The sequence below is a fragment of the Peromyscus maniculatus genome, chromosome 3 (genome assembly GCF_049852395.1).
Source record: "Peromyscus maniculatus bairdii isolate BWxNUB_F1_BW_parent chromosome 3, HU_Pman_BW_mat_3.1, whole genome shotgun sequence".
Lineage (NCBI taxonomy): Eukaryota > Metazoa > Chordata > Mammalia > Rodentia > Cricetidae > Peromyscus > Peromyscus maniculatus.
In genome coordinates this window covers 109,049,715-109,072,555 of record NC_134854.1, presented here as the reverse complement: position 1 = coordinate 109,072,555, position 22,841 = coordinate 109,049,715, and the positions used below count along the sequence as shown (strand labels likewise).

Genomic DNA, 22,841 nt, shown 5'->3' with positions numbered 1-22,841 from the left:
CAATTCCAGAAGCTTTCAAAATAATAACGCAGTGCAAACTTTTAAGTTGTTAGGGCTAGAGAGATGGCTCAGCAGCTAAGAGCTTGGATTGCTCTTGCAGAGGACCCAAATTTGGTTCCCAGCACCCATGTTAGAAAGTTTACAACTGCCTGTAACTCCAGCTCCAGGGAATCTGACACCTCTGGCCTCCACGGGCATCTGCAGTCAAATGCACACACACCCCACCCCCACCCCAGCAAAATGAATATACATAATTCAAAATGTAAAAAAATCCTTTAAAACCCTAAAATTTTAAATCGACATGTTTCTTGCTTAATCAGTGGCTTTCTTGTTTTTCCTCTTTAACAAACTGGATGCGAAAGCTAAAACAACTAAAAAATACTCTTCCCAGATGAGTTGGCTGAGACTGGAGTATACTTAATCTGGCAGAGGGCTGGCTGCTAGTCAAAAGCAAAAACTGGTGCCGTGCAAATCCAGAAACACATTTCTAACTGCTGCACCTCTGTCTAGGCTCAGCCATCCAGCCTTTGGGATAATGCCCGTTGGAGCTGACAGGTGGTCAGCAGCATGCCATCTCCAGATGAAGCCACAGGATTCCAACAGGCACATTATGTGCCCGCCTTAGAACAGAACAGGGCCTGGCATCCTGCGAATGCAAGTGGGAAGGCCATGGCTGGGCCAACCATAATTCGAAAATGCTAGACACATAGCCACATCCATAGTCACAGGAGTACCCATAGTACTCAGGAAGCTGATGCAGGAGGATGGAAAGTTTGAGGCAGCTGAGTTACAAAACAAGACCTTAGTATGTGTCACACACACACACACACACACACAGTGCTGTTGGCTCCAGCAACTCATTGGGGAATGATATGATTGATTAGTCTGAATCCAGAGTCTGAGGGGGTTAGACAGTGAGCTCACCAGTTGTTTACCCTGCAGTTTGAAGAGCATCCAGCAGGCACCAGCAGGAGAGTGAGGAGCACCAGAAATAGCTCTTCTGGGTTTTGCTATGAACTGAAAGTACCAGGGGCATTCATGCAAAGCCTCTGACGAGGCAAAGTAATGATACGATTTTTCCAGCTCAGATAGTGGTTGCTTTAAGTTATCATGGCAGTGACCTCCAGGCTTAAAACACAACCCTTTTGTTGCTCAGTTAGAACTGGTTTTCTTTATTTCAGATCAAACTGCCAAGCACACCACAGCTGAGAAAATGATGAGTGTATACAAAGGAGACAGGAATTCAGGGCTGGAGGGACAGCTCAGCTCTTTAAGAGCACTTGCCTTTGTCGAGGACCTGGGTTCTGTTCCCAGCACACACATGGTGGCTACAACCACTTGTAACTCTAGTTCCAAGGGATCCAGAGCCCTCTTTTGTTCTCTGTGGGCACTGCATGAATGTGGTGCACATATGTGCATGTTGATAAAAAACATCTACTCATATAGAGAAACCCTGTCTCGGAAAAAAAATCTACACAGACAAAATAAAAACAAATAAATCTTTTGTTTGTTCATCTTTTTGAGACATGATCTCACTGTGTAACTCTGGCTATCCTGGAACTCTGTGTGTAGACCAGGCTGGCCTCCAACTCACAGAAATCCTCCTGCCTCTACTTCCTAAGTGCTGAGATCAAAGGCATGTGCCACCATACCCAGCTAATAAATCTTTTGAAAAAGGAAACAGGAATCGAAATGGGGGGAGGGTCCCATAGAAAATGTATTCCTGCCAGGGTTGGATTATTGATGCTCTTTAGGGAGTATCCGGCACACCCTGAGTTGCAGATAGTCAACAGTCTCATCCACAGTACCTGATGACAGTCTGGTAGCCACTTAAAGGTTCTCTGTGCCGTCTCATCGTGGGCAGCTGTGTATACCCTTCAACAAGAGAACCTGTGTCATCCTGATGAGAAGTAGCTGGGGGAAGTCCAGGTCCAAGGGCAGCAAAGCCAGCTTCCCAGCTTAGTTGAAAATTTCCCATCATAGCCACTCAGAACAGAGATGTCTCTTTAAATCTCATGCTATCCTCTCTCCAAAATAAAGTGGGTGGAGTCCTGTGGACCATTTGTTCTAATAATCTTTATATACATACTTCCTATCTATGAAGTTTGGGCCAAGGTACAGTTTCTCAGATCTCAATATCTCGTGGGCTACATAGAATCAATAGCAAGATCTCGTGATACAAAGAATAATCAAGTTATTACTCCAAATATTTAGAATGGTAAACTCACGATGAACCTAACAACGCTTATCTATTCCCTTTATTACTATTTGTTCCAGAATAATCAGGTCCCATATATGAGAACCAGCTCTATACCACAGTGAGACCAAATGAAAACGGTCTAGGATTGTTCGGAGTGAAACTTATTGGGGACTTAGTGATAGAAGAGATGTTCCCCTTACCCACCAGGAGCAAGACCAGGTTGATCTTGTGTCAGAAAGACATTAGGATAAAAGTGACTTCATCCAAGCCAGAAGGCACCTACATCACCTCAAGTGAAACTCAAAGAGACAGCATAGTCCTGGCCCCAGAGTCTGGCAGTGAGTCCCACCATCACTTTAAAGTTTGTTTGGAGTAAGCTAGGCAGCCATGTGGGAAGGAGGGGTTAGAGACCAACCACAGCTACTCAGGGGCAATCATGGCGGTTTAATGCAAGATGGCTGCTGTCAGGCCAAGGTAAGTCTGCAGGTGATTCTCTCCAAATAACCTTTCCCCACATCTCTAAAGTCTAGCATTATCCACTCATGGCTTACCAGGTACAGATAGTGCTGTGGTCTTACAAGATGAAATGAGTTCTGTGAATGAATAGTAGTGAAGGCTGTAAAAATAATGTGAACATACACTTCAGTATGGTAACTAATTTATCTTATGTGTATTTTACCTCAATATTTTTGTGTATGTGTATGTGCACATACATGTCTTTTTGGGAGCATACATGTATGTAGGCATGTGTACATGTGTGCTCATGTGAGTGTGGAGGTCAAAGGTCAACTTTAGGTGTCATTTCTCCTTAAGCACCTTGTCTTTTGAGACAGGGTTTCTCACTGGCCTGGAGCTTGCCAAGTACACACCACCACGCCCAGCTGATTTGCCTGGATTCAAAGGCTCAAACTCGGGTCTTCTTGCTTGGGTACCAACTGAGCCATCTCTCCATTCCCTTAAGAATGTGTCCTTTTAAAGGTCCTCTTTAAAAATCCTTTGTAAAAATCCCTAGTCACTTAAAATCATGAATATTATGCCTCAATAAAGTAACATTCAATTTTACAGCCCAAGACACGGCAATCGCCTCTGGGGAACACGTTGCTCTCCCTTTCACTTATCAGCACCCACTCTAACACAAATGAAATCCAAAAGCCCATATGGTCCTCCCACAGCATCATGGGTAACATCGTGTCTCCTCAGCGTAACAACCACTTAAAGAAAGACTGTCCACAACTAAGCTCTTTCATAAGGTTCCATGTTTCTTGACCAATCCAGGATGATTTTGGAATCAAAAGCCCTCAAGGAAATGTGGAAGGTCCCTTGGTTCCATGCCCCTCCTTCAGGAAGACTGTAAGCAAACTATTCTGGGCACGTGGAAATCTCATGCAGGAACCTCAGCTGGCTGGTTCTAGTTCTTTCTGTCACCAGAGACTCTCATATACTATCTGTACATGCACCAAACTGGGTGTGCCTCGTGGATCGAAGACCACAGTCCATCATATGCCAAGACCAAGATTCCAAAGCTGCTTGGGGTCTCCTTTCATTCTAGCAATCTGAAGTCTTAGGCTCAACACAAGGGCACCTCAACAGAGAAAGGTGGGGTTTTTTTGTTGTTGTTGTTTTGTTTTGTTTTTAATTTAGACACAGTCTTTCTACATATCCTGGCTATCCTAGAATTCACTATGTAGACCAGGCTAGCACAGACTCACAGAGATCCACCTGCCTCTGCCTCCTGAGTACTAAGACTAAAGGCATGACTCTTGAATGCTCTTTCCCTAAGAGATTAAAATCATTGCATCTTTCTTTACACAATCCTGGTGACACAGGATAATAGAACAGTTTGCATCCAAATAAGAGAGTGGGGTGCAGGGGGTTTGAAGAAAAGGGAGCCCTATGCAATGGGGCTACAGATGTCCATCGGTTCAGCAGTCATGGGAAGTGGCATGGAGGGTCCTTAAAATTGCTAAAATTAGGGCTGGTAAAGGCACTTGCTTCCAAGCCCTATAACCCAGGTTCAAGCCTTAGAATCCACATAGTGGACGGAGAGAATTGACATGCAAAGGTTGTCCTCTGGCCTTAATATGTAGAGTGGCATGTACTCCCCCCACCCCCCCCAAAAAAAAAAAACTCAAAGAAAATGCAAATTCAAGACCAGCCTGGTTTACAGAGTGAGTTCCAGGACAGCCAGGGTTATACAGAGAAACCTTGTCTCGAAAAGCCAAAACAATAACAACAAAAAAGCAGAGTTATATTATGATCTAACCTCATTTCTGGGTATTGACCCGAAAGATTGGAAATGAGTATGTTGAACAGAAGTCTGCACCTGGAAAGATTGGAAATGAGTATGTTGAACAGAAGTCTGCACCTGAGTTACCAGCAGACCGCTCACCACAGCGGATGACAGAATCAACCTAAGTGTCCATTAGCAGGTGAACGGACAAAGAAAAGTGGTAAATTCGTATCTGGGGTGCTTTTTACCTTTAAAGATAATGTGGTCCTTGTGACAACAAATCAAAGAAAAGAACATCGTGCTAAGTGAAATAAGCCAGGCACAGACAGACAGACAGAGCATAGGGACTCTAAACCAGCAGAACTCAAAACACAGGGAGAGTGCAGGGCCCGGTGGTGGTGGCACCTGCTGTCATCCCAGCATTCAGGAAGTGACAGCAGGAGGGTGGAGACTCTGGAAGTCTGGGAATGGAGAGAGGATGATCCCAAAAGGCTCCAATACATCCGTGAAGGAAGGATGGGAGTTTTCTTTATTGGAGTCACTGTACAGTACAGTAAATGTGACAAATAACACCACATACTTCAAATTCACTGAGAATTCATCTTAAATATTCTCACCACAAAGAAAAGTAAGTAATGGGGTAATGGATATGCCAAGAGGCTTGATTTAATTATTTGCTATATATCCATAAACCACAGCATCACTTTGTGACCCAGATACACACAATCATTTATCCATATACAATTTTTTAATGGATTATATTCCTTATTTTTATTTTATGCACATTGGTGTTTTGCCTGCATGTATTTCTGTGTAAGGGTGTCAGGTTACCTATAACTGGGATTACAGACAGCTGTGAGCTGCCACGTGGGTGCTGGGAATTGAACTCAGGCCCTTCAGAAGAGCAGCCGGTGCTCTTAACTGCTAAGCCATCTCTCCAGCCCCCCATATACAATTTTTAAAGTTGCTTTTTGAAGCCAGGCACGGTGGCTCAAGCCTATAGTTCCAGTACAGAGGTAGAGGCAGAAGGATCAGAAGCTCACGGTCATCCTTAGCTGCCTAGTGATGCCAACCTGGGCTACATGAGGCCCTGCACCACCACCTCCCCCCAACCCCCCGCAAAAAAAAGTGTCTTAAAAAGTACAGGAGTGCTGCCTGGAGATGGTTCAGTGGGCAAAGCATTTGCAGCCCAAGCATGAGGACCTGCAATCAGATCCCCAAGCACCACTGGTTAATAATAATAATAATAATAATAATAATAATAATAAGAAGAAGAAGAAGAAGAAGAAGAAAAGGGCGTGGCAGGGAGCCTGTAACCCCAGCTCTTGGGGGATGGAGACAGAAGGATCCCTGGCCAGTCTGCCTAGATAAATCAGTGAGGTCCAGGTTCAGTGAGACACACTGTTAATAAAAACATGGTGGGGAGCAAAGGCCCCTGGCTTTCATCTCTGGCCCACACACTCACGCACACAGCTCAGGAGGAATGGGGCTGCAGTGAGCTAGCACGTGGCCAGGCTTCCAGATGTCCTGCTGGGTTCCTTTGGCCCCAGAGGGGGATATAGGCTTTATGTGACCCTGTCCTGCTGTCGAGTCGGCCACCTGGCCACCCCCGTTCATCCAGGAGGGAAGAGCACACTTTTTCCAGATGAACAGGAAAAGTGGCATGTTTTTCCTCCACAGAGTGGGGCAGAAATCACACCCTGAGCAGACCAGCCCTGAGGCCTCAGCTCTGCCAGTGCCCTCAGAGGCAGCCAGCTGTGTGGGCAGCATCTCCGTCAGCCACACCCTCCCTGGGCCAGGGTGGGGCTCTGCTCCCAAATCTTTCCAGAACTCAAGCTGAGTCTGGCAGAAACACACAAAGCAGAAGTGTTCAAGCTTCCTCTGTGGCTTTCTGAATCACGGAGGGAGCTTTGCTATTTATGGGGAAGCCTCCCCCAGTTTTGCATGTGAATCCTCTTCAAGGCGGGAGTAAGAGAAGAGACTTCCTGACAAAACTGGAGACTGCAGGGCTGACCTGAGGTGGAGACTGCAGGGCTGACCTGAGGTGGAGACTGCAGGGCTGACCTGAGGTGGAGACAGCAGGGCTGACCTGAGGTGGAGACTGCAGGGCTGACCTGAGGTGGAGACTGCAGGGCTGACCTGAGGTGGAGACTGCAGGGCTGACCTGAGGTGGAGACAGCAGGGCTGACCTGAGGTGGAGACAGCAGGGCTGACCTGAGGTGGAGACTGCAGGGCTGACCTGAGGTGGAGACAGCAGGGCTGACCTGAGGTGGAGACAGCAGGGCTGACCTGAGGTGGAGACTGCAGGGCTGACCTGAGGTGGAGACAGCAGGGCTGACCTGAGGTGGAGACAGCAGGGCTGACCTGAGGTGGAGACAGCAGGGCTGACCTGAGGTGGAGACAGCAGGGCTGACCTGAGGTGGAGACAGCAGGGCTGACCTGAGGTGGAGACAGCAGGGCTGACCTGAGGTGGAGACAGCAGGGCTGACCTGAGGTGGAGACAGCAGGGCTGACCTGAGGTAGAGACAGCAGGGCTGACCTGAGGTGGAGACAGCAGGGCTGACCTGAGGTGGCAGCATCAGGCTGAGAGGGGCTGACAGTAGCTTACCAGGATGGAAGCGGAAAAAGCGGGGGAGGAGGGGGACATCAGTGTCTGGCCCTGCTCTCTCCCAAACCTGAAGGGAGATGTTGGGAAGGAAACCATAAAGTCACAACAGACTCGGGAGATGTATATAGATGAGAATGTGTTTTTCCCTCAGAGGACCAGCCATTGAGGTAGAAAAAAGAAACAGGGCTGGCTCAGTGGATCAAAGCCCTTTTCTCTAAGACCTTAGCTCATTCCCAGGACCCACATGGACAAAGGAGAGAACTGAGTTGTCCTCTGATGTCTACACATACCCTAAAGAAAATGTAATAATAAAACACACACACACACACACACACACACACACACACACACACACACACACGAGAGAGAGAGAGAGAGAGAGAGAGAGAGAGAGAGAGAGAGAGAGAGAGAGAGAGAGAGAGGGAAGGAGGGAGGGAGGGAGGGAGGGAGGGAGGGAGGGAGGGAGAGGGAGGGAGGGAGGGAGGGAGGGAGGGAGGGAGGGAGGGAGGGAAGCATCATTCCCAGCACTCAGGAGACTGAGGCAGGAGTTTGAAAGTTGGACTATTTTGCATGAGCTTGTCAATAATTAAGTGTTTTCTTTACTGATAGAAACTGAGAATTAGAGCAAGTTCCTTGAAAACAGCTCTCCCCTGCTGGAGAGTGGGTGTCAGCACACAGGGGTGACACAGGGCGAGCTGCTGACCCACAGTCTCTTCACCTTGCATTGACTACAGCTATACGGTAGCTCTGTTTTTAAAGTCTGTATCATTTGGATTGCATTCACTCTTCAAGATGCATTAATTCCCCCGTATGCACTAACTTTACGTTTTAAAATGCATTCACTTCCTGCAGGACTGAAGTTTACTTTGACCACTGTGCACAATGCACCTGCCAGGCAGTGCGTCCTGTCTAGTATTACACGTAATCACTAACTGGTACCAGCAGCTTTGTTCACTTTGAATATTTTTCCAGGCACTAAGCAATATTTTAATGTGTTCATTTGAATATGGTTCACAGACAGTACAATGTACTCATTTGCAATTTGAGTTTGCTAATTATCTTACATTATTTTCTAGCTTAAAAAGGTAAATGTGGATATATATGTAATATATTCTATATATATAGTTTGGGTTGTTTTTTTTTTTTTTTTTTTTGAGACAGGGTATCATTTTGTAGCTCAGACTAGTCTGGAGCTTACTGTGTAAACCATGCTGGCCTCAAACTCACAGAAATCCACCTGCTTTTACCTCCCAAGTGCTGGCATTAAAGGTGTGCACTACGATGCCTCACTGATATTTAAGAATTTTAAATGGAAACTTGCTCCCCATGTAGACATGACAGATGTCAGGAGCTTCAGTATTGTCACTATGAAGAGAAGGTGCAGGAGTTGACCCAGGAGCTCACCAGTTCACGTGGACACACGCAGTTCTAAAAGCCATAGGCCTTTTGGTTCAAGTCAAATTCTTCTGGAGAAGACGAACCAGTTTTTTAAATGAGGTTTTAAATATTCAATGGAAATTTTTAAACATTTGGGCCAGAGTCTTGTGCTCTCCAGGCTGGTACCTAACTCACTACATAGCCTGACCCTCCACTCTCCCCCTCCCCGCCCTGCTGGGTCATAGCTGCACCTGACTACAGACATTTTGTGTGGCTTAGGGATCAAGCCCAGGGCTGTGAGTGCCAGGCTCTACCAACAGAGACACATGCCCAGCTCGTGAAATAATTTTTTCATACTTAATTTAGCTACTACAAAAACATTAAGTATGTTTAAAATATCCTGAGAATGTGAATTGATGGTAAAACTATAAATACTATGAAATCCAAATATGTACCAAATTTTTCTGGTGACAAGTCAACACTGAAATTCAAATGTGCCACCACTGTAAAATAGCATAGACTGAAAGGCAGTCATTAAAACTTTTATATTGATTATATATGATCATACTTTGGATATGCTGGTAAAATAACCCAGTTTTGGTTTTTATTTTGTTTTCCATGCAATGCTGGGGATTGAATCCAGGCCTTTGCAAATCCTACGCCCACACTCAACAACTGTGGTGCATCCCGGCTTCCATCTTTACTACTGAAGGTAATTTGTTTCCATCTCCTTTTATTTACATCATGTTTAATATTTCTTGAGTGGCCTGAAAGTCTGGGCAGCATTTGAGCAGTAAGTAACTAGAGTACTATCTGCACTCTATCCTCTTTTCACTGCGTGTGTGTGTGTGTGTGTGTGTGTGTGTGTGTGTGTGTGTGTGTGTTGTCTGTGTGAGTGTGGGTGTATGTGTATGGTATGTGTAGTGGTGTGTGGTGTGTGGTGTGTGTATGGTATGGGTAGTACTGTGTGTGTGGTAAGTGTGTGTGGTGTGTGTGTGTGTATGTGTGTGTGTGTGTGTGTGTGTGTGGTATGTGGTGTGTGTTAGCACATGCAGAGGCCATGGGATGACACCAGCATGCCATCCTCAATCGAGTCTCCACATTATTTTTTGAGCCAGCATGTCTCACCGACCCTAGAGCTTGCTGTCTAGACTTGGCCGGCCAGCCAGACCCCAGGACCCAGCTGGCTCCGCCCCCTAGAGCCAGCGTTCCAAGTACACATGCCCAGGCCTGCCTCTTACATGGGTGCCCTGGATCCAAACTCAGGTCCTCACACTTACACAGCCAGCCTTGTACCCACCGAGCCGTGTCTCCAGCCCCTCTTTACAGCTCCATACTTTACTACAAGAAACTCAGGCTTCCAAATGTAGCTCATGCTAGGCCACTGCATGGCACAGCTCTAGACACGGCTCACTGTTTTCTGTCACTGTGACAAGACCAGTGCTGACAAATGGTCATCACAGTCAGACCTTGTTCTCCAGACTGCATATGCACGGTTACTATCCTTTCAATCCTCACCAAAAGAAGAGTGTGTTCGAGTGCCTGCATTCTGCCACTCACATCAGACAGACGGGGAAAGGGGGGCGGGGAGGGGAGGAACATTAGGGGAGATTGTCCTTGGAAACAATCTGCTTCAAAGAAACACTTGGGTACTCGGACACCCTCAGTGTGCGGCAGAGCACACCCCTTTACACTTTCTTTGTCTTACACCAGTTGGCTTACTCATTTAAACTCGCATGGAGCCCTTAAGTGCAGGATACTAAAAAGATGCTGAACTGAATCTGCCTGCAGAGCAGGTTGGTTGCCCTCCTTGGAGGGGATGAGTTTGAAAATCAGGGGTCTGTCTGTCGGCTGGGTGGACAGAGGCAGAGCGGCTCGCTGAGCCACACACCTGCTTGTGAGTGTTAGGGGGAGGAGGGAGGGGAAGGCAGAAGCTGGTTCCTGCTGAGAAGCTGTGGTTTATCTCAGGGCAGTGGGCTATCTGCAGGAAACTCTGGAGTAGGCTGAGGGCAGCAGCGACCAACCAAACAGCTTCCTAATCACCGCCACTCCACTCTGGCCCAGGTCAGGAAGGAGCTGAGGTGGCTTTGGTGAGAGGTAATGAGGGCCTAAGTGAGGCCCTAACAGTGGGGAGCAGCTCTGAGGAATAGCAAAGAGACGGGCCAGACAGAATGCCATCCTGGTTTGGTAGAGAGGGTAAAGAGAGTCAGGCATACTTTATGGAACATACTTCTTGCCTGGATAGCTAAATGTGGCTTCTTGCCCATTCATCCTTAGATACACTGAGTTCAGACGACATTAGAACGCTTGACTGGACATCCTGTAGGACTCCAGAGCTGAGGCTCCATGGTGGAGTACTTGCTTAGCATTTAAGAGGCCCTGGTCCAACCTCCAGTACCATAGAAACTAAACAAATAACAAAAAAAAAACCTTCAATAAACATGGGCGATCAATTTAAATAGCTACCTCTGAAAACAAGGCATTCGAATGGCCAGCCCTACTGGGGGAAGGCCCAGCCTCACCACTCACCAGGGAAGACCAGGTCAAAACCACAGAGATGTCACCTGCCCCCAGAACAGGCTGCTGCCGTCCAGATGACTAAGGACAGCCAGCTCAAACAAGCACGGCATCAGGATCCTTGCACAGTGTTGGTGGGAATGCAAATTGCTACAACCACCATGGAAAGCAGTATGGAAGTTCCTGAGGAAATGCAAACAGATCGCCTTCGTATGACCCAACACTCCCACTACTGGGTATAACTCAGAGGAAGTGAAATCAGCGGGTAGAAGAGACACCGACTCTCCCACGTTCATGGCAGCCCCATTCACAACAGTCAAGAAACGGGACCAACTTAAGCATACATCAACTGATGAGTGGGCAAAATCAACAAAGCAAAACTCCAGGGAACACATACGGTGTGTGCTATGAGTCACAAAGAGAATGAAAACCCTGTCATTTACAGCTGCTTGGATGGAACTGGAGGTCATTGAACTGAGACAAACACAGAAAGACAAGCACCACACTACCTCACTCATGTGGAATATGAAACGCGTGCAGCCCTAGAAGTTGAGAGTAGGAAGGTGATTACCGGGGACAAGGGAGAGGGCGTGTGGAGAGATTGATTAGTGGGCGCTGGGTTATAGTTAGAACAAGGAGTTCTGGTGTGGATTGTGTAACAGGGTGACCACAGATATTCATAATACATGGAACATTTCCTAAAGCTAGAGACAGTGGGTGTGCATCTTGGTAGGTAGAGTGCTTGCCGGGCATGCACTCAGCCCTGGATTCGATGCCCAGCACTGCTTGCTAATAAAACCAGATGTGGTAGCACATAACTGTAGCCCAACACTAGGGAGGGACGCAGGAAGATCAGTAGTCCAAGGTCATCCTTGGCTATATAAGTTCAAGCCCACCTGGTCCATGTGAGTCCCTGCTCAAAAGAACAATTCAAGTCTGAGTGGAAGAGTCACTCAGAACATAAAAATCTTCAAATACATACTTTAAAATTTCCTCTTTGCCCTGGAGAACTAAGGCCTTAGTACAATGCAACATTCAAAAAGGGCCCTGGAAGGTGACTTGAATATTATCAATAAATCCTCTGTGACTAACAGTGCCTGCTTGAATTTCCTGTATTCAACATATCCAGGATCAATTTTCTGTGGTCAATTTTCTCTAACCCCTTGAGTTGGCCAAGTGATAAGACACTTTAGATTTTCAAAAACATGTAATTCCAAAGGGCTTACCAAATTGTATCCTTTCCTCTAGTTTGGTATCAAGTAAAAATATTTTTTCATAGATGGGGAATTTCCCCAGGCATGGCAGTATAGACTTCTAATCCCAGCACTCAGGAGAGTGAGGCATGTGGGTCTCTGTGAGCTCAAGCCAGATTGGTCTATGTAATGAGTTCCAGAACAGCCAGGGCTGCAGAGTGAGACTCTGTCTCAAATAGTAGTAGTAGTAGTAGTAGTAGTAGTAGTAGTAGTAGTAGTAGTAGTTAGTAGTAAAAACCCTAGAATTTCCTAAAAGACATTAAGATTCTTTTTAGGGGTCATAGAGCAGTTTAACACTAACATACCAAGGAATCACAGGAGAAAAAACACAAATACTAATAAACAGATAACACTGATTTACTATTTACTTATTCTGAGGCAGAACCTCATGTAGCCTTTGAACTTGCTAGGTAGCCGAGGGTGACCTTGAACTTCTGATCCTTATGCCTCCCCCTCCCCGTCGATGGATCACAGACATGTGCTGGGATACCTGCTCTCTGCTGCGCTGGAGACCTGGGGCTTCACACATACGAGGCAGCATGCTCGGCTTCCTTTACTTTTCATTTTAAGGATAATATATGTTCATGGGCAGACATAGCGTCATTTCACTTAACCCCTGTCCGGCCGACCTGGACTTTGCAGCAGGACGGATCCTGGCAAGTGGAGCTCTTGTGTCCCTGTGCCCCCTCTCACCCGAGGTTTCCCGTCCTCTGTCATCACTTCAGTTCCCTGTGAGAGCTGAGAAAGTTGTTTCTCATCCCCGCGCTTGTGGGCCTGGGAAGAATGTTCTAGGGCAGTGCCGAAGAGTGGATCTGTCCACCCCTTCAAACGGAAAGATTAACTCGCAGAGAACTGTAGAGATCGGAGACGTTACAATCTATTTCCCTTTTCACCTGATTTCATAACTTATCAAATTAGCTGAAAACACTGAAGAGGGCATGTTAAAACAATGCAAACCCACCACTGCATATTCCTGTTCATTCCAGTTTGGGGATTTAGAGGTTTTGTTCTTTTTTCTTCCCTTGGTCAGATTTAACAATACTAATTTTGTGTCCTACTCTTTTTTCCCTTTTATTGTTTTTAGATTTTATTTTTAACAGTGTGTGTGCATGTGCGTGCGTGCGTGCGTGTGTGTGTGTGTGTGTGTGTGCATGTGTGTGTGTGTGTGTGTGTGTGTGTGTGCATGTGTGTGTGTGTGCGCGCGCGTGTGTGTGACCTGTGCAGGACAGAAGGAGGCAGATCTGGAGCTGGACTTACAAGCCGTTGGAAGCCCCCGGCGTGCGTGCTGTCCTCTGTAGGGCAGCGCCCTCTCTTTACTGCTGAGTACCTCTCCAGCCCCTTGATTTCCCACATTCGTGCAGTCACAAAACCCATCATTTTACAGAAGGTACACTCTTCCATCACACTGACTCTCGTGTAGCTCAGGGCTGTGTGCGCTGCAGACGCTCTGTGACTCACTTCGTCCTTCACAGGGAGGCACGTAAGCAGACCCAGTTTTCTGTTCCTGGAGCAAGCCTGCAGCATTTGCTCAGCGTCTGCCCCCTTGCACACAGCTCCACACACATCCCAGGGGAAACCCAGGGGAAACCCCCAGAATTGAAGTTGCTAGAACGTCTTCTTACAAAAATTCAACAAATGCTACCAAATTTCCAAGCAATTCTTCACATGAGCCTCAGGTGCTTTCCACACACCCTTGCCTGGGTTCAGAAGGGTGTTTGGAAAACTCTTGAAACTCTGTGGAGAATGTTAAGTATGTGTTCATTTTTCTCAAGGGACCGGTGGCTTCAGTTACATTCTTATGGGGCGGGCACCTCCAGAAGGATAAGAACTACCGAGTCGCCGGGCGGTGGTGGCACACGCCTTTAATCCCAGCACTCGGGAGGCAGAGCCAGGAGGATCTCTGTGAGTTCGAGGCCAGCCTGGGCTACCAAGTGAGTTCCAGGAAAGGCGCAAAGCTACACAGAAGAAACCCTGTCTTGAAAAACCAAAAACCAAAAGCCAAAACCAAAACAAAACAAAACAAAAAACACCGAGTCAAAAGGTCCTCATGAGCATCAGGAAGACGCACCTGCAGACAATGGCACTAAAATGCCAAAAAACAAAAAAAAGTGTTTGTTCCTCTGCTCCCTGAGATGTTGGGCCCAATTCCTGTAAAGGCCCTGCTCCCTTCTCTAGGGGAGAGAGCTCAGGCACAAGAGAATTAGGAGACTGAGAACCCATGTTAGCCTCTGATAGCACATGGTCCTTTGCCAGGGGGAAGGTCCCTCCACACGGAGGATCACATCCGTGTGGGCCAGAAAATGTCTGCTCTCTGGCATCTCATTGTTCAGACTCTGTGTGGCATCCAGGCCAGCGGGTTAGGGGAGGCGGGGGAGGAACCCACGGGATGCCTACATGGTGACCTCCAGTCTGGCCTTTAGTCACCATTTATGTCTGTGCTGATGGCAGAGAGAGCTCAGGAGGTGGTATGACAATTTACTGACCTCAAGCAACGGGAACCTTTAAGTTTAGAAAATGCTCTTCAGAAACGGTGTTTCAGGGTCCCCCAGCAAAATCACAGTTCAATTCAAATACAACCAAGGAACTATACCCCAGATAACCCACAGTAGGCCTCAGAGACCTGTAAGGTTTTGTTTTGTTTGTTTTTTGTTTTTGTTTTTTTCTGTGTAGCTTTGGAGCCTTTCCTGGAACTCACTCTGTAGCCCAGGCTGACCTCGAACTCACAGACATCCACCTGGCTCTGCCTCCCGAGTGCTGGGATTAAAGGCGTGCACCAGCACCGCCCAGCGAGACCCGTGGTTTTTAAGGTGGTGAGTGGAGTGTGTTCATCCATCTCAATTTCAATCAGGCTGAACAACAAGAAGCAGGAAATTGCGGGCTGGAGGTAAGCGGAGAAGCGCTGGGCACTGCAAGACTGTGCTGAGGGACGAGGGTCACCACGCAGTTGGTAAACTGCTGCTGGGTAGGCAGGAGGACAGTTGGACCCCCAGAAACTGTAGTTTTAAACTGTGAGGTGTGGTAGGTTGCTAGGTGTGCTTAGGCTCCCACTGCTGGGGAGGCACAAACAGATCCTTGAAGCTCACTGGCCAGTCAGGCTGGCTGAGGGGGAGAGCTCCAAGACAATGAGAGACACTGTCTCAAAATAAAAGAAGATGAGAAACAACAGCTGAAGTTGTCCCCCGGCTTCCACAAGCACATGTGTTCATGTGTATATTCCCCCGCCCCCAAACACACACATAGAATTGTGTCTGGAGGGAGAAACGTCTCTTGTTAATCAGATCTCTACTGTACTGACTGTTTAGCAGAAGACTGTCCTTCGGAGTGGGGAAGTTTAGAATGTTCCTCCTCACATGGAACATCAGCCTTCACATCACCCAGAGCATGCAGTGTAATGACAGATCAGTCCAATGGAAGGTCACACTCTCACACCTCACTCAGCTTAGCAAGCATGCTCATTGGTGAGTCTGTAAGGCCTACTTCTCACAGTGAGCTCCTGGGAACAACTTTAAACATACGGATCCTGGGATCCCAGTTCATCACACTGGATCAGAATCTGGGGCAGTGGCCCGCCAACTGTGATGGTGCACACTTGTGTAAGTAACTCAGAATTCAGCAGGCTGAGACAGAAGGATGCCAAAGTCTAGGTTGGCCTGGGTTACACAGTAAGGACATTTCAAAAAAAAAAAAAATGTCATTAAGGGATGGGACAAGAGCCAGGTGGTGGTGGTAGTGGCGGCGGCGGCGGCGGCAGTGGCGGCGGCGGCGGCGGCGGCGGCGGCGGCGGCACATGCTTTAATCCCAGCGCTTGGGAGGCAGAGGCAGGTGGATCTCTGTTGAGTCCAGCCCAGCCTGGTCTACAGAGTGAGTTCCAGGACAGCCAGGGCTACACAGTGAGACCCTGCCTTGGAAACAAACAAACAAGAATAGTGCAAGAATCTGAATATTGTTAGACTTCCTAGGGGATTCCAATGCACCCTGAAGTTTGGGGAAGTATCAGGACCAGGACTTGAGGCAATGTTTCTTCATCTGTGAAAGCCGGTTAAGAGCCCATCTCAGGCTGAAGAGAATTAAAGAGCGTAGGCTGACCATTACTCAGACACTCCGAGAAGGCCATCGTGGTGCCTGTTAAACTCCCTCCATACTCTAACTGCATGAGAACACCCCCAAGGGCTTGGTTTGGGGAAATTGACACCCCCAAACTCAAGCAGCTCCTCTTTGAAAGCTTCCTGCTTTAGACTTTAAAGGTATATAATTTTGGTGGCTGGAGATGTGGCTCAGTTGGTAGAGTGGTCACCTAGCATGCACAAAGCCCTGGGTTGGACCCCAGCACCAAATAAACTAGGTGTGGTTGTGTACATCTGTAATCCCAGCATTCAGGACTAGAGGCAATAGGATCAGAAGTTTGAAGACATCCTCGGCTACACAGAAAGCTTGAGGCCAGCCTGGGCTACATTAGAGCCTGTCTCAAAATAAAAGATAAATACAGAATATAATATTTGAGGGCTCTCCTCTAAAATTTATTATGACTGTTTAAATATAAAACGTGATTTTAATCAAATAATCGGGTGAAACTGACACTTAAGGAAAAATCTCTGTAATTCACCCTGTAAGTGTCCCTCTTTTCCTGACAAGTAACTCACCATCTCCAATGAAGACCATCACCTTGATCTCCCTCAGTGAGGAGCAGGGTAGCCTACAAGTGGGTAAGCAAGATCAGGAAAAGAAACAAATGGCTGGTCACAAGGCGATGTGCCCTGGGACATGGGGCTGGAAGGCCAAGAGGCTCACCCTGTGGGTACTGATGGCTGGCAGGTGCAGCCTGACCCAGAAGTTCATCTCCAGGCTGCTTTCAGAGAAAGCATCATCACAAGCAAGGACTCTGGCTAGGAGGAAATCATTGCCCTTGGCCTAATAGTTGTGTCTCTACTACCTGTGGGTGAATGTGCACCCTGAAATCAGAAGCCTGTTCTGACTTTGGCAAAATGGCCATCACGGAAGTCTGTGGGCTCTCGGTGTTCGTGGCTGCTGTGATTCGTGGTGGCTGTGGTTACCGCTTCCCAATCCTAATCTAACTCCCCAGTCTAACTCCTGACTTCTCCTGCTTTTTTGCAAAAAAAACTGTGTGTGTGTGTGTGTGTGTGTGTGTGTGTGTGTGTGTGTGTGTGTGTGTGTTCTCCAAGGCCACAAGGTGCCAGATCCCCTGGAGCTGGAGTCGCAGCCCATCTGAAGTGGATGCTGGGAATCCAACTGTCGTCCTCTGGAAGAGCAGCAAGTGCTCCTAACCACTGAGCCATCTCTCTAGCCCCTACCTGCTCTTGTGTTTGTGTTTTGGATTTGGTTTTTTGGATTGTTCTCTCATGCAGTCCAGGTTAGCTTCCATTACCCTGAACTACCGACTGTCCTGAGGCGCTGGGATTTCAGGCAAGAGTACACCTGGCTTGCTCGGAGCCAAGGATGAAACCGAGGGCTTCTGGTACGCTAGGCAGGCACTCTACCAAGTCCTCTTACCCGGTCTACTCTCTGTTCTGTACGGATTCACTGGCATCCATAGAGCTGCTTCCCATCTAAGAAAGCGGGCGTCTGGAAAGCATGGGCAGCGGGACAGATAACTCGCGGGCCATCCCATCCACCCTTTCACCATCAGCTGGAGAGCCAGGAGCCCAGTTTTAATGAAAGACACAGTTGCTCAGCACCCACAGTGCTCCTCCAGTAACCAGAGGCTTTCACACACTTTCATACGTCAAGCAAGCAGAGTATTAAAAGCCGCCATCCTCTTAGACGCCAAAGACCCTGGCTGGTCAAGGCTCTGAGGACGAGTGAGACTAGTGAGATTGTAGCCACAGGCGGACCCCGGGACACGCGGCTCAGAATAAGGTGATTCCTGGGTGCCAGGCACTGCGCAGAGGCCGTTCGGCAAGGGGTGGGGCGGGGCGAGGAGCGCCATAAGAATAAGAGAAAGTAAACTTACCTGTAAAAAAGAAAAGGTAACGCAAGTGGTGCTGGGGTGAGCTTCAACTCAGCAAAGGACTACAGGGGTCTGGGAGTGGTGGGCTGGGCTGGGTACAGCGCCGCCTGCTCCTTTCTACCGCTTCCCAGGTGGCTGCTCCAGCTCGCGACCGCACGCACGCGTCCTGGGCGCGGTGCCAGGTGGCCCAAAGAACCGCGCTTGGTCGCAATACCCCGTCCCTGAGCTAAGGACCCCCAGCCACAGCCTAGGACAGCCGGCTGGAGCTCAAGACTTCCATACCCGAGCCCAAGACCTGCGACCGAGCCCAGGATCCCGGGACTAAGTTCAGGTCTCCAGGCCCCACTCTAGGACCTGCGGCCGAACCCAGAGTCCCCAAACCAAGTCTAGATCTCCAGGTCCGAGCCTAGGACACCGGCCCGAAGTCTAGGACCCACACCCAGAGCCCAGAGCCGGCAGCCGAGGTCTGGACCCCGGCCCAAGCCCCTTACCTCCCGTACGGAGACCGGCTGTGAGTCTACTGCGGCTGCCACACCCTCGTCCCGGCCGACAGGACCCGCCCCGTCTTGGGGTGGAGACTGAGCACGAGTTCCTGGTTGTCCCTTTGCCCACGGGATGAAAAGTCCCTCCCAGGCGGAGCACAGCTAGAGCCGCGCCGCACCCCCGCCCCCTGCACCAGGAGGCGCCCGAGGCTGCTCCCGCCACGGATCCCGCACACGGCTTCCCTACCCCACTCAGGACCCTCACCCAACAAAGGACCCTGAGCCTGCACCGCCAAAACCCACTCGGGATCCCTACCCTGCACAGCCAGACCCCACCCACGTCCTCAATCCCAGGTTCTCAGCCTCGGGTCCTGGAGGGGTCACACACATCACACCTACGCCCAGACCTTTTCCAGTGAGCTGGAAAAGTAGAAAATGACATTCGAGGGCACAATTCGTGCCCTTCTTCCACACTAGAACTTATGTTCCAGAAAAATCCTAGCAGTTTCACACCTCTTTAAGAAGACAATTGCAGGCCGGGTGGTGGTGGTGGCGGCGGCGCGTGCCTTTAATCCCAGCACTTGGGAGGCAGAGCCAGGTGGATCTCTGTGAGTTTGAGGCCAGCCTGGTCTATAGAGTGAGATCCAGGACAGGCTCCAAAACTACACAGAGAGAAACCCTGTCTCGAAAAAACAAAGAAGACAGTTGCAGTCTTTTTTTTTTTTTTTTTTTTTGGTTTTTCGAGACAGGGTTTCTCTCTGTGTAGCTTTGCGCCTTTCCTGGAACTCGCTATGGAGACCAGACTGGCCTCGAACTCACAGAGATCCGCCTGCCTCTGCCTCCCGAGTGCTGGGATTAAAGGCGTGCGCCACCACCGCCCGGCAACAGTTGCAGTCTTAAGAGTCTGGAGAAGGGTGCAGGAAGGTGAGTACAAGGCACCTTTGGGGACTTGAGGTTAGCAGCAGCTCCTGGTTTCCCGCTGAACCCGCCTACTGCCACGTTGCTTGGTTGCTAGTCTGGTTCTTGCTCCTTGCTTGTGTACCCAATCGGGGCACACGCTTGAAGAATCAAGCCTTGTGGCTCTACAGGCAACCTCCAATTTCACTTGAGAAAGAATGGATTGCTTTGGGCAATGTTTGCTATCCAGCCAACCAAAACCCAAGTGGTCATTACATTAAATCACATCAGCAACGTGTGGCTAGAGGAGATGGCTTATTGTGTGGCTAATAGCTGTGGGTTCAGGAGGAGACAACTGATCTAGGCTTGGGCCTGTCCTTTCATGTTTGAAGGTCTAAATGTTTCTAAGCTTCCGCAGGGGGAGGAGACAAAATTAACCAAGGTTATAGGAAGAACCAAATAAAGATACTTCACTTCTGGAAGATTCGAGGCTGTTGCATCCTTTTAAAAATAATTAGGGCCGGGCACTAATTTTTAATTAATCCCTGTACTCGGGAGGCAGAGGCAGGTGGATCTCTGTGAGTTCGAGACCACCCTGGTCTACAGAGAGAGATCCGGGACAGGTACCAAAGCTACACAGAGTAACCTTGTCTCAAAAAAACAAAACAGAACAAAAAACAAAACAAACACAACAACAGCAAAAACAAAACAAAACAAAATTAGGTGCAGGGAAGGGGAAAGGAAACGTTAGAATCTTAGTGCCCAGCAACTGCTGTTAGCATCCAGCTAAGCGGACCTTTTCAGCAAGTGCACCCAGACGTCAGCCCCCTGCTGCACCTTCTCAGAATGAGGGACTGGAGAGATGGCTCAGTGGTTAAGAGCACTGGTTGCTCTTGTACAGGACCTGGGTTCCGTTCCCAGAACCCATATGGTGGTTTACAACCTTCTATAAAATGCCGTCTTCTGACCTCCGCAGGCACCAGGCACACAAGATGCCCATATGCCCTTGCAGACAAAACACCCGTTCGCAGAAAGTAACATAGTAAATCTTTTTTTATATAAATATAAAAAGAGGGCTGGAGAGATGGCTCAGAGGTTAAGAGCACCGACTGCTCTTCCAGAGGTCCTGAGTTCAATTCCCAGCACCCACATGGTGGCTCACAACCATCTGTAATGAGATCTGGCACCCTCTTCTATATACATAGTAAATAAAATTTATATATATACATATATATATTATATATACATATATACTTATACACACACACACACACACACACACACACACATATATATATATATATATATAAAACGAGCACTGACTGCTCTTCCAAAGGAGCCCAGGTTCAATTCCCAGCACCCGCTTGGTGGCTCACAACCGTCTGTAGCTCCAGTTCTGCAATCTCCTCTGGCCTCCAAGGGCACCCGGCATGCAAGTGGTGCACAGACATGCATATAGACAAAATACCCACACACTTTTTTTAAAATACCAAAATAGATACATGTGTTTACTTCAGATTTCTTCTGAAGTTGAATGAAAGCAAGAGTGGATTTTTTTTTCATTTTACAACACAACTGGACTTCATGGTACACACCTGTAACCCCAGCACTTGGGAGGTAGAGCAGAAGGATCAGGAGTTCAAGGCCATCCTCAGCTACTTTGCAAAGTCAAGGCTAGCCTGGGATACATGAGCCCCTGTCTCAAAGAAGAAGGAGAAAACAATAGTTTTATGGATGTACCCACTGGTAAAACATACGCTAAGCATGTACAAGGCCCTGGATTCAATCCCCCAGCACTACATAAACATGAACATCTTTCAAGGCCAAGGGAACCAGAGAGGGAAAACAACAACCTGACTCCTCTGGCAACGGAGACGCAGAAAGCCAGGTGACAAATGTGGCCGGCCTGAGAAAGCAGAGCCCAGTGCCAGGAGAAAGCCAAGAAGCAGCGTGAAATGTGATCTCATTTCTTAAGATCTGGAGGGCTCGGCCGTACCAGGTGCCTCTGAAAGCAAATCTTCAGGTAAGACTGAAGTCAGGCGGCTCCTCGGAAATCTTTTCAGGCAGCAGCTGGTGTTCTCTGTCCCCTCTGTCCAGCTGTCCCCTCTCCTCTTTCACCCAGGTAGAAGGCTGGAAGATTGGATGGACCTTCTCCAAAAGGGGTCGAGAAGGGTATTTTGGGGGTAGGGGTGTCTGGTTGTCAAAGGCAGTCTTCTACTTGGTGACTTAAAACAATGGCCACTTTATTTCTGCCTTATTATAATTCATGACTTTGTGGGTCTGAGTTTGGACAGTGCTGGGCTTGGCATGCCCAACACTTTCTATCATTGTGGCATCAATGAGGCTGATTGGTATAGCAGGCTAGCTGGATTCACCAACCTGGAGAGTCAGTCATTCATGTGCTGGGCAATGTGGCACTATGGCAAAGTATGGAAGACTGCCCTCCAGTGACACCGTCCTCCAGAGAACCTGCATATACCATCTCCACTTGAAGTCAGATTTCCTGTGGAAGTTCAGGGTCTCCAGAAAGAACACCGTACGGGATCCAGCAACTCACTGTCTAGGCTTCAAGGAGATCAGACACACCTGTTGGGCTCCATCCATCTAGAGTCACTAAGGCCCACCTGACTTCAGGGCTCCACTTGAGGCTCTGTTGCTGAGTGTGTGTCTTCCTGGGTGTGAGCGTATGTGAGAGGGATCAGGGTAGGAGATTTACACAAGCCTAGGGCTACTCTATAGACATCGGGGTGGTAAATATGGAACTGCTCAGTGCCTAGAACGCTGGTGCGGGGGATTATACCCACTGAGTTGGGAAACTGGAGACTCTGGGGTATCTAAGAGCAAAAACACAGAGAGACTGTCATCAGTTGCTCAGAGCAACAGGAAGCAATGCTAAGGTTAATAAAGGCACGCCGTCAAGTCCCACCCACTCACAAGTGCAGGCAGCCTGCCAATCTTGTTTGTGGGATGGCTGGACAAAATTCAGGACCCTTAGTGAAACTGGAATTTCAGCTAGACATGGTGGTACTTGCCAATAATCCCAGCACTTGTGAGGCAGAGGCAGGATGATCAGAAGTTCAAGGCCAGCCTGGGCTACTTAACAAATTCAAGACCAGCCTGAGCTACATGAAACTTTATTTAAAAAAAAAAATTTTTTTTCAGATGAATGACAAACATTTTTTTTTTTTACAAAGTATAACATAGCTGTATATCATAAAAATGTCTTAAATACTGCATGGGACAACTTAAGCTAAACATTGTTGGCTGTTCATCAAAAATCCCAACTTAAGTAGGTATCCTGTTTTGTTTTGC

General features: G+C 48.2%; 1 protein-coding gene across 2 annotated transcripts in view; it reads right to left on the bottom strand.

Annotated features, from left to right (window-relative positions):
* Anxa4 (annexin A4) overlaps positions 1-18,748 on the bottom strand; it is a 60,045-nt gene extending 41,297 nt beyond the window's left edge. Inside the window, exon 1 of one of the 2 annotated variants that reach the window (XM_006984577.4) lies at positions 18,642-18,748. The gene's annotated coding sequence lies outside the window, so the exon portion shown is untranslated. Of the gene's footprint in view, positions 1-18,153; positions 18,230-18,641 lie in introns of those variants that run through there. The other variant, XM_076567187.1, reaches the window with a different exon arrangement.
* Positions 18,749-22,841: the final 4,093 nt, after the last annotated feature.